The 12,944-nt window shown below is 33.1% G+C and overlaps 1 protein-coding gene across 5 annotated transcripts in view; it reads left to right on the top strand.

The window, feature by feature from the left end:
- Positions 1–12,944, top strand: part of PRDM5 (PR/SET domain 5) — a 201,097-nt gene that overhangs the window by 108,580 nt on the left and 79,573 nt on the right. The window lies entirely within an intron of this gene.

Genomic DNA, 12,944 nt, shown 5'->3' with positions numbered 1-12,944 from the left:
TTGCTAGGTGTTTCGCCAATTTCTCTGAATACTTTCATCTCTCCATCCCGAGGAGGTTATGCTGGATGCATTGGCTGTGGACTTCTTCTGTGTTCTCTGTGTCAGCTACATACATGACTTCTGTCATCAACTGTATACCAACAAATCCCAAATGATTTATTTCTTTAACCCAGGCTTTAAACTCACATTTATGTTTTCTTTATTTGATACTTAACTGGATATCTTTCTGACTTAATGAATTCAGCATGTCCCAGGATGACCTTTCATTCTTTATGCCCAAGATAACCTCCGTTTTGGAGTTTCCTCTTTCTGTTGATGACAGAAGCATATACCTATCCCTATCTGTTTTTTTAGTCTTAGTCCCTTTCTAAGATAGTAGCCAGTTCTTTTTAAAAATTATTTATATTTTTATTTTGAGAGAGTGAGAGAGAGTGAGCAGGGGAGGGGCAGAGGAAGAGAGAATCTTAAGCAGGCTCCATTCCTAGTGTGGAGCCCAACTTGGGACTTGATCTCACAACCCTGAGATTATGACCTGAGCCAAAATCAAGAGTTGGAAGCCCAACTGACTAAGCCACACAGGCACACCTAGAAGCCAGTTCTTAAAGATTCCACCCTCTACATTGCCCCATCACCCTCACAGTCATTCTTTCCTTTACCACCATCTTATCATCTTGATTATTGCTCATCTTCATTACTTTAATCCCCATTTAATTAGATTCTTATTACTTATTACTTCCCACTTATCCATCCTCCCAGATAAATTGTCCCACAGTGCATCTCTGTCACTCTTGTACTCTAATATTATGAGTAGATTTGCAATGGTTATATAAATTATAGTATATGCATGTTACCCTGTCATCAGAGTTCTCTTCCCATGGCCTCGGCTTACTTTTCTAGATTTTTATTGTTTTCTCTGCATTAGTCATAAGACAACTTGACATTTGCCTTCAGTCATCATGACCTAACTTCCTCTTTTCTTTAAACTTTTTTATTTTATTTTATTTTATTTTATTTTATTGATTTTATTTTATTTATTTTATTTTATTTTATTTTATTTGTAACTAAACTCGATGTTCAATGTGGGGATTGAAATCATAGCCATGGGATTAAGAGTTGTAGGCTCTACCAACTGAGTCAGCCAGGTGCTCTACCCCTTACTATTTTCTGATAGGACTCCAAGTTATAATCTCTTTAGTTTTCTTTATTAATTCCTATTTTCATTTCCTATGCTTTACCTTTACTCCTGTTCTTGTTTCAGAATGTATTAGTTTTATTTTATTTTCTGTGCCTAAGTAATATTCTATTATATACATAGTGTATTTTGCATGTTCTTTATACATTCATCTATCCATGGTCACTTAAGTTGTTTCCATTATCTTGGCTATTGTAAATAATCATGCAATGAAAGTAGGGGTGTATATATATATATATTTTTTTTTTTTAAATTAGTGTTTTGTTTACTTTGGATAGATATCCATATGTGGATTTGCTGGATCATATGGTAGCTTTTAATTTTTTAAAGAAATTTAGTACTGTTTTCCGTAGTGGTTGTACCAGTTTACATTCCCACCAACAGTGTATGATGGTGTTTTTTTTCTACATCCTTGCCAACACTTGTTTCTTGTCATTCTGATGATAGCCATTCTGATAGATGTGAGGTGATAGTTCATTGTGGCTTTGATTTGCATTTCCCTGATGATTAGTGATGTTGAACATCTTTTCCTCTTGGCCATCTGTATGTCATCTTCGGAAAAATGTCTAATCTGTTCAGATCCTTTGCCCATTTTTAATGAGATTTTTTTTGTTATTGAATTGTATATGTTCATTACATATTTTGGATATTAACTTTTTATCAGACATACGGTTTGCAAAGATCTTCCCCCATTCAATAGGTTGTCTGTTCATTTTGTTGATGGTTTCCTTCGCTGTGCAGATATGTCTTAGTTTGATGTAGTCCTCTTTGTTTATTTTGCTTTGCTTATTTCTGACTCCTTATCTTTGGAGTCAGATCCAAAAAACATTGCTAAAACCTATGTCAAGGAGCTTACTGCTTATGTTTTCTTTTAGGAGTTTTATGGTTTCAGGTCTTACATTCAAGTCTTTAATCCATTTTAAAATAATTTTTGAGTACTGGGTAAGATAGTGGCCCAATTCCATCCTTTTCATATGACTGTCCAGTTTTCCCACATTATTCATTGAAGAGACTATTCTTTCCCCATTCTATATTCTTGCCTCGTCTCTTATAGATTAACTGCATGGGTTTATTTTTGGGCTGTCTATTCTGTTCCATTGATCTCTGTGTCTATTTTTTTGTTAATATCATACTGTTATAAAAAACAAAAAAAAATCATACTGTTATGATTACATAGCTTTGTAGAATAGTTTGAAATTTGGGAATGTGATAACCTCTGACTTTGCTCTTCTTTATCCAGATTGCTTTGGCTATTTGAGGTCTTCTATAGTGCTCTACAAATTTTAGAATTATTGTTTCTACTTCTGTGAAAAATGCCATTGGAATTTTGGTAGGGATTGCATTGAACCTATGTAAATTACCGTGGGTAGTATGGACATTTTAACAATATTAATTCTTCCAATCCATGAGCATGGCATATCTTTCTGTTTATTTGTGTCCTCAGCTTTTTTCATCAATGTGTTACAGTTTTCAGAGTACAAGTCTTTCATCTCTTTGGTTAAATTTACTTCTAGGTATTTCATTCTTTTTGATGGAATTGTAAATGAGATTGTTTTCTTGATTTCTCTTTCTGGTAGTTTCTTATTAGTGTGTGGAAATGCAATGGATTTTTGTGTGTTAATTTTGTATTTTGAAACTTTATTGAATTCATTTTTGTTCACAGCTTTATTAGTGAAGTCTTTAGAGTTTTCTGTATATAGCATCACGTCATCTGCAAATAGTGACAGATTTACTTCTTCCTTTCAATCTGGAAGCCGTTTAGTTCTCTTACTAAATTGCTTTGGCTAAGACTTCCAGTATTATGTTGAATAAAAGCAGAGAGAGTAAACATCCTTGTCTTGTTCTTGATTATAAAGGAAAACTTTCAGCTTTTCATTATTGAGTTTGATATTAGCTGTGGACTTGTTATATATGGGCATTATTATGTTGAGCTACATTCCCTCTATATCCACTTTGTTGAGAATTTTTATCATAAGTGGATGTTGAGTTTTGTCAAATGCTTTTTCTTCATCTCTTTGAGATGAGTGTATGATTTTTTAAGTGATTTTAAAGATTTTTTAAAAATCTATTTATTCATGATAGACATAGAGAGAGAGAGGCAGAGAGACAGGCAGAGGGAGAAGCAGGCTTCCTGGAGGGAGCCCAATGCAGGACTCGATCCCGGATCCCGTGATCACACCTTGAGCCAAAGGCAGATGCTCAACCACTGAGCCACCCAGGCATCCTGAGCATATGATTTTTATCTTTCATTTTGTTAATGTGGTTATAATATTGATTGATTGGGTGACCATCCTGAATCTCTGGAATAAATCCACTTGATCATGTATATGATCTTCTTTATTGTTGAATTCAGTTTGCTAATATTTTCTTGAGGATTTCTGCATCTATTTTTTTCTGTATATTGGCTTCTAATTTTTTTTCTGTCCTCCTCCTCCTCCTCCCCCTCTGCCTCCTCCTCCGCCTCTTCCTTTTTTTTTTTTTTTTTTTTAATGGTGTCCTTGTCTAGTTTGGGTGTCAAGGAAATATTGTCTGTGTAGATGGATTTGGAAGCATTCCCTCCTCTTCAATTTTTTGGAAGAGTTTGAGAATGATAGGTATTAAATCTTACTGAAATGTTTGGTAGAATTCACCATTGATACCTTCTTGTCCTGGACTTTTGTTTGTTGGGAAGTTTGGATTACTGATTCAATCTTCTTACTGTAATTGACCTATTCAGATGTTTTTATTCATGATTCATGATTGAAAGATTATTTTGGGGAATTTATCTATTTCTTCTAGATTATCTAATTTCTTGGCATGTAATTTTTTGTAGTTGTATGATGATTTATATTTCTGTGGTATCAGTTTTAACTTATCCTCCTTCTGATTTTGTTTATAAGAACTTCCTTGGTCTCTTATTTCACTGATTTCTGCTTTGATCTTTATTATTTCCTTTCTCCTACTAACTTTAGGTTTCATTTGTTCTTCCTTTTTTTTTTTTTCTTTTTCTAGTGGTTGATCTTTATGTTTGATATTATTTCAATCTTTCTGAGTTTTTTGAGATTTGCTTTGTGGCTTAACATGTGATCTATACTGGAGAATATTCTGTGTGCACCTGAGAAGAATGTGTATTTATCTGCTTTTGGATGAAATGTTCTGCATCTATTAAGTACTTCTATATGTAATGTGTTGTGGAAACCCATATTTCCTTGTAGACTTTCTGTCTGGATGATTTATTCATTGGTGTAAGTGGGGTGTTAAAATACACTACTGATCTAGTATTGCTATGAAGTTTTGCCTTTAAAAGGTCTATTAATATTTGTATATTTTGGTGCTTCTGTTTTGGGCTCCTATTTATTAATTTTATACCTTCTTAAAGGATTGATTCCCTTGTCCTTATGTAATGCCTTTTTTGTCTTTTGTTATAGTCTTTGTTTGAAGTCTATTTTGTTTGATATCAGTATAGCTATACCAGCTTTCTTTTCATTTTCCATTTGCATGGGATACATGTATTTTCTGTTACTTCATTTTAGTATGCCTGTGTCCATATTTCTGAAGTGAGTTTCTTATAGACAACATTCACCTGAGTCTTGTCTGTTTTATCCATTCAGCCACTGTATATCCTATAATTATAGAATTTAGTCCATTTCCATGCAAAGTAATTATTGATAGGTAAGGACTTATAGTCATTTTGTACTCGTTTTCTGGCTGTTTTCACAGATTTCTTCTGTTACTTCTCTTTCTTACCTTCTGGTTTGATAACTTTCTTTAGTGTTATGTTTAGGTTCCTTTCTCCTCCTCTCTTTGTATATTTGCTATGATATTTTCTTTGTGATTACTGTGAAGTTCACATATATCATCCTAGGTATATGATAAACTATTAAGTTAATAGCTAATTAAATTTGGACATATCCCAGAACTCTACATTTTACTCCCCTCCCTTATATTTTATGTTCTTGATGTCACATTTCACATTTTTATGTATCCCTTAAGTAATTATGTAGTTAATTTTATTACTTTTGTCTTTTGACCTTCATACTAGCTTTATAAATGATTAATCTATTTTTACTATATATTTACTTTTTTCAGTGAGATTTTTACTTTTATATGTTTTCTTGTTCTTAATTAATGTCCTTTTCAGCTTAAAGAAGTCCCTTTAACATTTCTTTTAGGTCAAGTTTAGTGGCGATGAACTCCTTTGCTTTTGCTTATCTATAAAACGCTTTCTCTCTTCCTCTATTCTGAATGATAACCTTGCCAGGTAGAGTATTTTTGATTGGAAGTTTTTTTCCTTTCAAACTTTGAATACTTCATGCCACTGTCTTCTGGTCTACAAAGTTTCTGCTGATAGCTTTATAAGGTTTCCTTTGTATATAACATATTATTTTTCTGTTTTTAAGGTTCTCTCTATAACTATTGACATTTTAATTAGAATGTGTGTTGTTTTGGATATCTCACTGGGCTTTGTAGACCTACATGATTGTTTCCTTTGCCAGATAAGCAAAATTACTAGTCATTATTCCTTCAAAAAGTTTTGTGTCACTTTCTTTTTCTTCTCCTTCTAAGGCCCCAATAATGTGGATGTTTTTTCTGCTTGATGATGTTCCATATGCCGCTTAAGCTGTCTTCACTTTTTTAAATTCCTTTTTCTTTTTTCTGCTCTGTCATGGTGAGTTCTGTTACTTTTGTCTTCTAGCTTGCTGATCTGTTCCTCTGCTTCATCCAGTCTGATATTGAGCTCTTCTAGTATGTTTTTCAGTTCAGCTATTATATTCTTCAGTTCTGACTTCTCTTTAGTACTTTCTTATATTTTCTATCTTGTTATTGTAGTGTTCATCCGTCCTTCTGACTTCAGTGAGCAGCTTTATAATCACTATTTTGTTTTCATACTTTTACCTCTGATTTTATTTGCTTTTCCTCTTTTATTTTGTTTATGAGTCTGAACAAAAGTTCATCAATTTTGTTATTTTTTTTTCAATTTTGTTAATTTTTTCAAAGAACCAGCTCCTTGTTTCATTGCTCTGTTCTATTTGTTTGTTTGTTTACTCTCTATTTATTTATTTCTCCTCCAATCTCAATAATTTTCTTCCTTCTATTGGCTTTGATTGTTCTTTTTCTGGGTCCTTTAGGTGGAAGATTAGTTTGCTTATTTGGGATTTTTCTTGCTTCTTGATGTAGGCCTGTATTGCTATAATTCATGGGCTCAGAAGTGTAATCCCCCTGATATTGAGATTACACCCCTACCCCAGACATTCAAGAGGTGTTCCATTTGTGGGCTTCATGTGCTTACTGGCTGTGGTAGGAATGCAGTGGAGGCTTAGGGCATTGGAGCACTTGCCTGGCTGGCTGTGGCACTGCTTACTTATTGATTTGGGTTAATATATTTTAGCATGCTGTTAGGTAACCTGTATATAATATGTTTTACAATAACTTGTTACTTATTTTTCTCATATTATTTCATTGTAATTATAGTTATTTCAATATTTATTGAGACTTTAAAGCATCATTCTTTCTCTTTTAAATCATTTAAAAAGTTATGACATTATTTCAGCGTTAGCCTAAAAGAAAAAAAAAAGTTAGATTTACCAGAGAATAAAAAGGGTTGATTGATAGTGTCCCAAATCGTCTCTGCCTAATTTCTTGCTGACTGCCCTTAGGTTTAACTCAAGCATTAAATGATCGGGGGCAGGACCACATTCATTACTGCTGCTTTGGAATTGCATGACTGTAAAAAATTATCTGGCTAGTTTCCTGCTCAGTCTCTGGAACTCTCTTGCTCCATTCTTTGATGAAACTGATCTACCCACATTTACGAGTTTTTCAGTTTGGCTTATGTTATATGCCATATGGGAATTTGGCACAGGATCTTTGCACCATCTCTCATACATTCAGCCATAAATCATATGAAAGTAATAATGATGTCTTGGGAAGGATAGAGATAATGATGCCTGTAATTTCCAAAGTGGAAAGCACATTTAATCTGTCTGCTATAGACAAATGTTCTTCTCACTATTATGATCCTAGAATGTATTTGGTATGGGTAAGTGAAAGAGTCTGAAATAGTCTCCAAGAGTTAATGTGAAAAAAAAGCAAATAAACTTTTTCTTCCATCATTATTCATTGATGGCCAGTTGGGAAATTGAAAAATAAGGATATGCAAGGAAATCAGAAAAAAAAAAAAAAAAACCAAAAGCATTTGAGTTCAACTGATTTCCATCATATATATAGTAATACCAAAGGTTGTTATTTTAAATGAATTAATTACTGTTTTGATTTTTGTGGTTATGTAACTTTTGTATTTTTAATATACTTAACTTTATTCATTTTAAGGTCAGTTCTGCTCTGAGCATTTGGATTTGCCTGAAAAGCCTATATTATCTTTCAATCTGATTATGGCAATATCAAATTTAGAAAGGGTGATTTTGTTTCTAAAACTTAATTACTTGTTTCATCATTTTGCCAATTATGTAGGCTGAATAGGTCAAAATTTCCTCTCCCTAATCCTTTCTGACAAATATTTGACCTGTATACTAGTTTAAATTTTTGGACCTAGCTAAAATAGTTTCTGTTTATCTAGATCAAACTAGATCTGTAAATCACAACTGGACAGACACTTCAGAACTACAGGTGCCAGAAACTAGTCAGTTAGTCTTCACCTTCCATTTTGTTCCTTATCAAATTTATTGCAAAGCAAACTTGAGATAAGGTTTATAGTGCTTCCCTCCTCCTGCTATAGGCAGGATATCTAGATGGACTCAGTCATCCTGGATCATGAAGCTGGCACTATAGGCTTGATGATGGAGATGAATATGAAGAAGTTTTGTCCTGATGAAGTCATAAACAAACTTCTGGGGACAGAGGTATGTCTATTCAAATAAAAGACTTCTTTCTGACCATTTACATATTCCTTCAGAGGTGAATTTTAGAGGCCTATAAGGAACTCTGCTCATACCTTTTCCTATAATAATTCCATTGGGCCTCCTATACTAACATCTCATCCAGTGATTTCCAAACTCTGGGCCGAGACCACTTTGTGTCTTGAAATCAATTTGTCATGAATAGCTATTAAAAAATACAATAGAAAATATAAAGGTGAGGGCAATCTAATAAAATAATACATGTGTTTGTGTTGTATGTGTGTTGAGTTTCAATACAGAAACTACTTTTTGGTCATGGTCTGTTTGACACACATTGCAGATCAGACTTTGCCCATGTAAAATGTTATTAAACCTCCTTTAAAGCAAAGGATAACTCTCTCCCTAAGGAATTGCGGATTAGATTCTAACACCATATAATATATAGTATAAATTTTATATAGTAAAAAACTTTAAAAATCTTCCAAAGAAGGTGCCATGTTGTAGACTGAAAGAATAATTCTTTCATGGTTACTTTTTCCTTTAACTTTGTACCAGATTTCTCTTCTTTAGGCATGCTGTACATGAAGTAGTGACTCATTCATTTAAGGTGCTTTGTTGTACAAAATTATCTATTTTTGTGTTCTAGAAGCACATTCACAATGATGAGGTGCTCACACTAAGAGTGGCATGCAGGAATTGAACCTGACAGAGGGAAAAAAGAGATGGATATTTGTTTGAAGCTTATTTAGCTGATGGCAATTGCTTATCCTATTTAAACTATTTTTTCTAAGGTGCATGATGAGATAGCACTGTCTACATAAGCACTCTATTTTCCATATTAAACTATAAGCTTTGAAGATAGACGCTATACTTAAAATTCATAGCACTTATTGACCACATTGTGCTTTGAATGTGGCACATGTTTTCTGAATAAATAAAATCCATGAAAAGATGATCACAAATAACTAAGATTTAATGTTCTTAGTTAAGTAGTTATCAAAACATGAAAAGTGATTTTAAAAATATGTATACTTGCAGTACATTTTGTCACATTTGCAGTGTTTTTCTGTACACTCTTCCTCTCTTTTGATTTTATGAGGATCTTGGTGGTCTAGTGATACACTGGGAAATCTTGATTGTATTCATTGTACACTAATTGAGTTTACCCAGTTTGAGATACCTAAGTACTACTCTTTAAACCTTTAATTTGAACTGTTACAATTCTGAAATAAATACTTGACTTGGTGTTCACTTACTGCCAAATCAGTGATCCCCCTTTATTCTTTGACTTCAATAGAGAAACCTCCCTCCTAGCTTGATTCTACTCCCTCCATTCTCCCCACCCCCAAATATTAACTTAGGAGTCATCAACTGAAGACTGTACATCCTAGTGTTTGCCAGAACCATATCATTGCTCAATGCCCTTCAGAACTTCTTCGCCCCTGCTCCTGTGGGCCTTTGCCTTCTAAAACCTCTGGCCTCTAAGTCTTGTCTCTCTGCCTTAAAGCCTCAGACTAATGCTTACCTCCGGAGCTCACTCTTCAGTGGATATCTGCTTTGCTCTCTGCTCTGCTTTCTACCAGCCCAGCCCAACCCAGTCCAGGGTTTTGAACTCCTTTCACTTGACCTGCCTGGTCAAATATACATCCATAACACTCTTAAAACCACAATGCCAGAAATAATCAAGGAGAGAAAGGTGACTTTTTTTAAGTTGATTTTTTTTTTGCTTTTTTTTTTTTTGTAGTAGATATCTTAAGAATTTATTAAGAAAATACATCTTAAAATCACATAGGAATGCATGGGTCTTCAGTTATACAATTTAGATTGTAAACCCTGGCAGCACCCACCTTCCCTAGTCCTCCACAATTCCAGTCCCCTCCCCAGTGGACACTTTTTGGGACTTTCTTAAATGTATTAACTAACTATACACATTATTTGTACAAATTATTAATTATGGCCACATCTAAGACTATATTCAAACACTGATGATCCTAATAATTGGATATTTTGTACACTGAGTAAAATATAATTTTTATTCTCAGCATAATGCCGTTGACATACTTTCTCACTGTTTATAATGGGTCAGAATATGGAAAATTAGAAACGAGAAGGTGGGAATTGTTTGTGTTTGGGTGGCAGAATTGGAAAGATGAGGCTAGAAACTGGGAAGAGTGACTATTGGAAAGAGATTCCAAAGTGTTAGATTAGATGAGAATTTTTCAAGTGCCATGCATACTAGCCATCTCCTTCATTGCCCCAGTCAGATCTTCAGTAACTTCCACATGTCACTCTGATGTTTTGTATAAAAGGACATTCTTCTGGATAGAATATGGAAAAAAGCACAAGAGTTTAGCTTTTCTTCTGAGAGATAAGTATATTTAAATGTAAATGGTTTTAGGACATAGATGTCATTCTGGAACCACTTCTTTGCCTTAACATTATGATTTGGAGGGTTTTTCAGGTAGGTTCATGTAAAGCTACTAATTTTTGTATGACTATTACTATTTTGAGGAGTAATTCAGTAAACATCCTTTTACATAAAACTTGATAACCATGTCGAGTATTAGTGCAAATAGATCTTATGAAATTTATGTAATAGTTATTATTAGCAATTAATGAAAACTAGTTTTCTTTAATAAAATAGTAGGTTTTCTTTAAGTTTGGATATCTCCTGCCTGACTGCCTTCTGAAAAAGCTCTGCTTTCATTTAGCAGGGACTAAAGTCCCCCTTTATCTGTACCATCAACATTTGATTTTGTTAGTCTTTTTTTTCTTCAGTCTGAGAATTGAAAAGTGATATTGCGTTTAAGCAATTGTTAGTGAAATTGTGTTCTTTTTACAAATTTATGTTCCATTTACATTACTTTTGAAAAATGCTTGTAGGTACTCTTTATCCACTTTTCTATTGGATTATTTGACTGTTTTCTCATTGGTTTCTAGGAGCGCTATATGTATTATGAATGTTAATCCTTTGCTATTTTTGTTTTTAATATTTGTCCCCATTTATCAACTTGTATCTTTTGAATAAAGGATTTACATTTTTATGTTTTGAAGTATGACATGGATTATGAGTTGTATGGCTTCTGAGTATATGCAGCTTTTGAGTTTTGTGTTTTATTTAGAAAACTTTCTTATTCCAATACTATGGAAGCATTCATCTTTAAAAGTTGTATTATTTTCTTTTTAAATCGCATTTTAATCCTTGAAGAATTTTTTTGGGTATGGAATGAGGTCCTGATTTATTTTTATTATTTATTTTTTTAGGATTTATGTATTTATTTTAGAGACAGAGCACAAACATGTGCTGGGGGAGGGGCAGAGGGAGAGGAAATGGATCAGAAATGTTTTATTCTTTCCCCCTTTTGGTAGAAAGAACAGGAAACAATAACATAACTCATCTTCCTCTATAATTATAAATTAATTCTCCACTACTGCTAAATTTCATGTTTTTCATGTATTAAAATATATTATTTAGCCATAACATGGAGATCCTTTATCACTTCCACTTTTACCCTACCTGAAATTTTACCAAGTTCAATTGACTCATTTCCTAGCCCACAGGACCTATTAGAAGATTAAGTGAAGGAGGAATTAAAAACAAAAGCAACAACAAAACTTAGATTAGCAATAGCCAAAAGATGTGATGATGGCTTGTTACAGCAAGAGAAGATAAAGCATAAAACTATGTGACTTATAGATTATAGTATATAGAGGAAATTTTTTATGAAGGCAAGAAGTATACCTGTATCAACTCTCAACACATAGGGCAATGAATTTTTTTAATGATATCAACAATTTTAGTGAGTTGGTAATATAAATTTGGAAGCTAAGTTAAATTAAATGGGAAATGATATATTTTTGAAAAATACTCTTCTCATACAACAACTTTTACAAGTCAAAACCACAATGAAATACCACTTCATACCTGTCAGAATGGCGAGCATCAGAAGGATAAATAACAAGTGTTGGTGAGGATGTGGAGAAAAGGGAGCCCTATGCACTGTTAGTGGGAATGTAAAGTGGTGCAATCACTATGGAAAACAGTATAGAGGTTTCTCAAAAAATTAAAACTGAAAAAATACCATATGATCCAGTAATTTCACTACTGAGTATTTACCCAAAGAGTACAAAAGCATCAATTCAAAAAGACATATGTTCCCTGTGATTTACACTAGCCAATATTTGGAAGCAATCCAAGTGTCCATGGAAGTGTCGATAGATAAATGAATAAAGAAGATGTGTTATATACACAATAGAATATTACTCAGCCATAAAAGAGAATGAGATCTTGCCATTTGTGACAAGTCCTGGAGGGCATTATTCTGAGTGAAATAAGTCAGACAGAGAAAGACAAATACCATATGATTTCACTTATATGTGGAATCTGAAAATAAAACAAATGAACAACAATTTGTATTATACCAGCAAATGCCACAAACCTGAGTCAATGAAAACTAAAAGTGCACAAATGAGAACTGTATGTTATAATTAAAATATGCTGAAGTGCAGTATTTTCAGTAGAAAATAGGCTTTGAACCTAATATCCATCTTAGATGTTTTATATTTAAAATTAGAAACTAACTCTAAACTCTGATCTTTTGATTTAGTTTACATCTGTATTAGTTGAAAATTAGATTAGTCTTTATGAGGGTTTCATTGAGAATATGTTCTCTGGTGATCTTGACACTTAGATGATTGGTCGGTGGCTTAAATATACATAGCACACACACACACACACGCACACACACACATTTTATTCTCTGTCCATCCAACTATCTATCCATCTTGTCTAGACAAATATTTGAATCTTGTTATTATCTTATTATATGTTAGTTTTTATCTTATTATTATTATTATCATTATCCATTTGTTAATTTCTAGGGATTTATATTTTAAGAAGACAATTTCTAATTCAA

The sequence above is a fragment of the Nyctereutes procyonoides genome, unplaced genomic scaffold, assembly GCF_905146905.1.
Source record: "Nyctereutes procyonoides isolate TBG_1078 unplaced genomic scaffold, NYPRO_anot_genome, whole genome shotgun sequence".
Classification (NCBI taxonomy): Eukaryota; Metazoa; Chordata; class Mammalia; order Carnivora; family Canidae; genus Nyctereutes; species Nyctereutes procyonoides.
The sequence above is the reverse complement of the archived record's forward strand: the minus strand, read 5'-3'. Positions and strand labels throughout refer to the sequence as shown.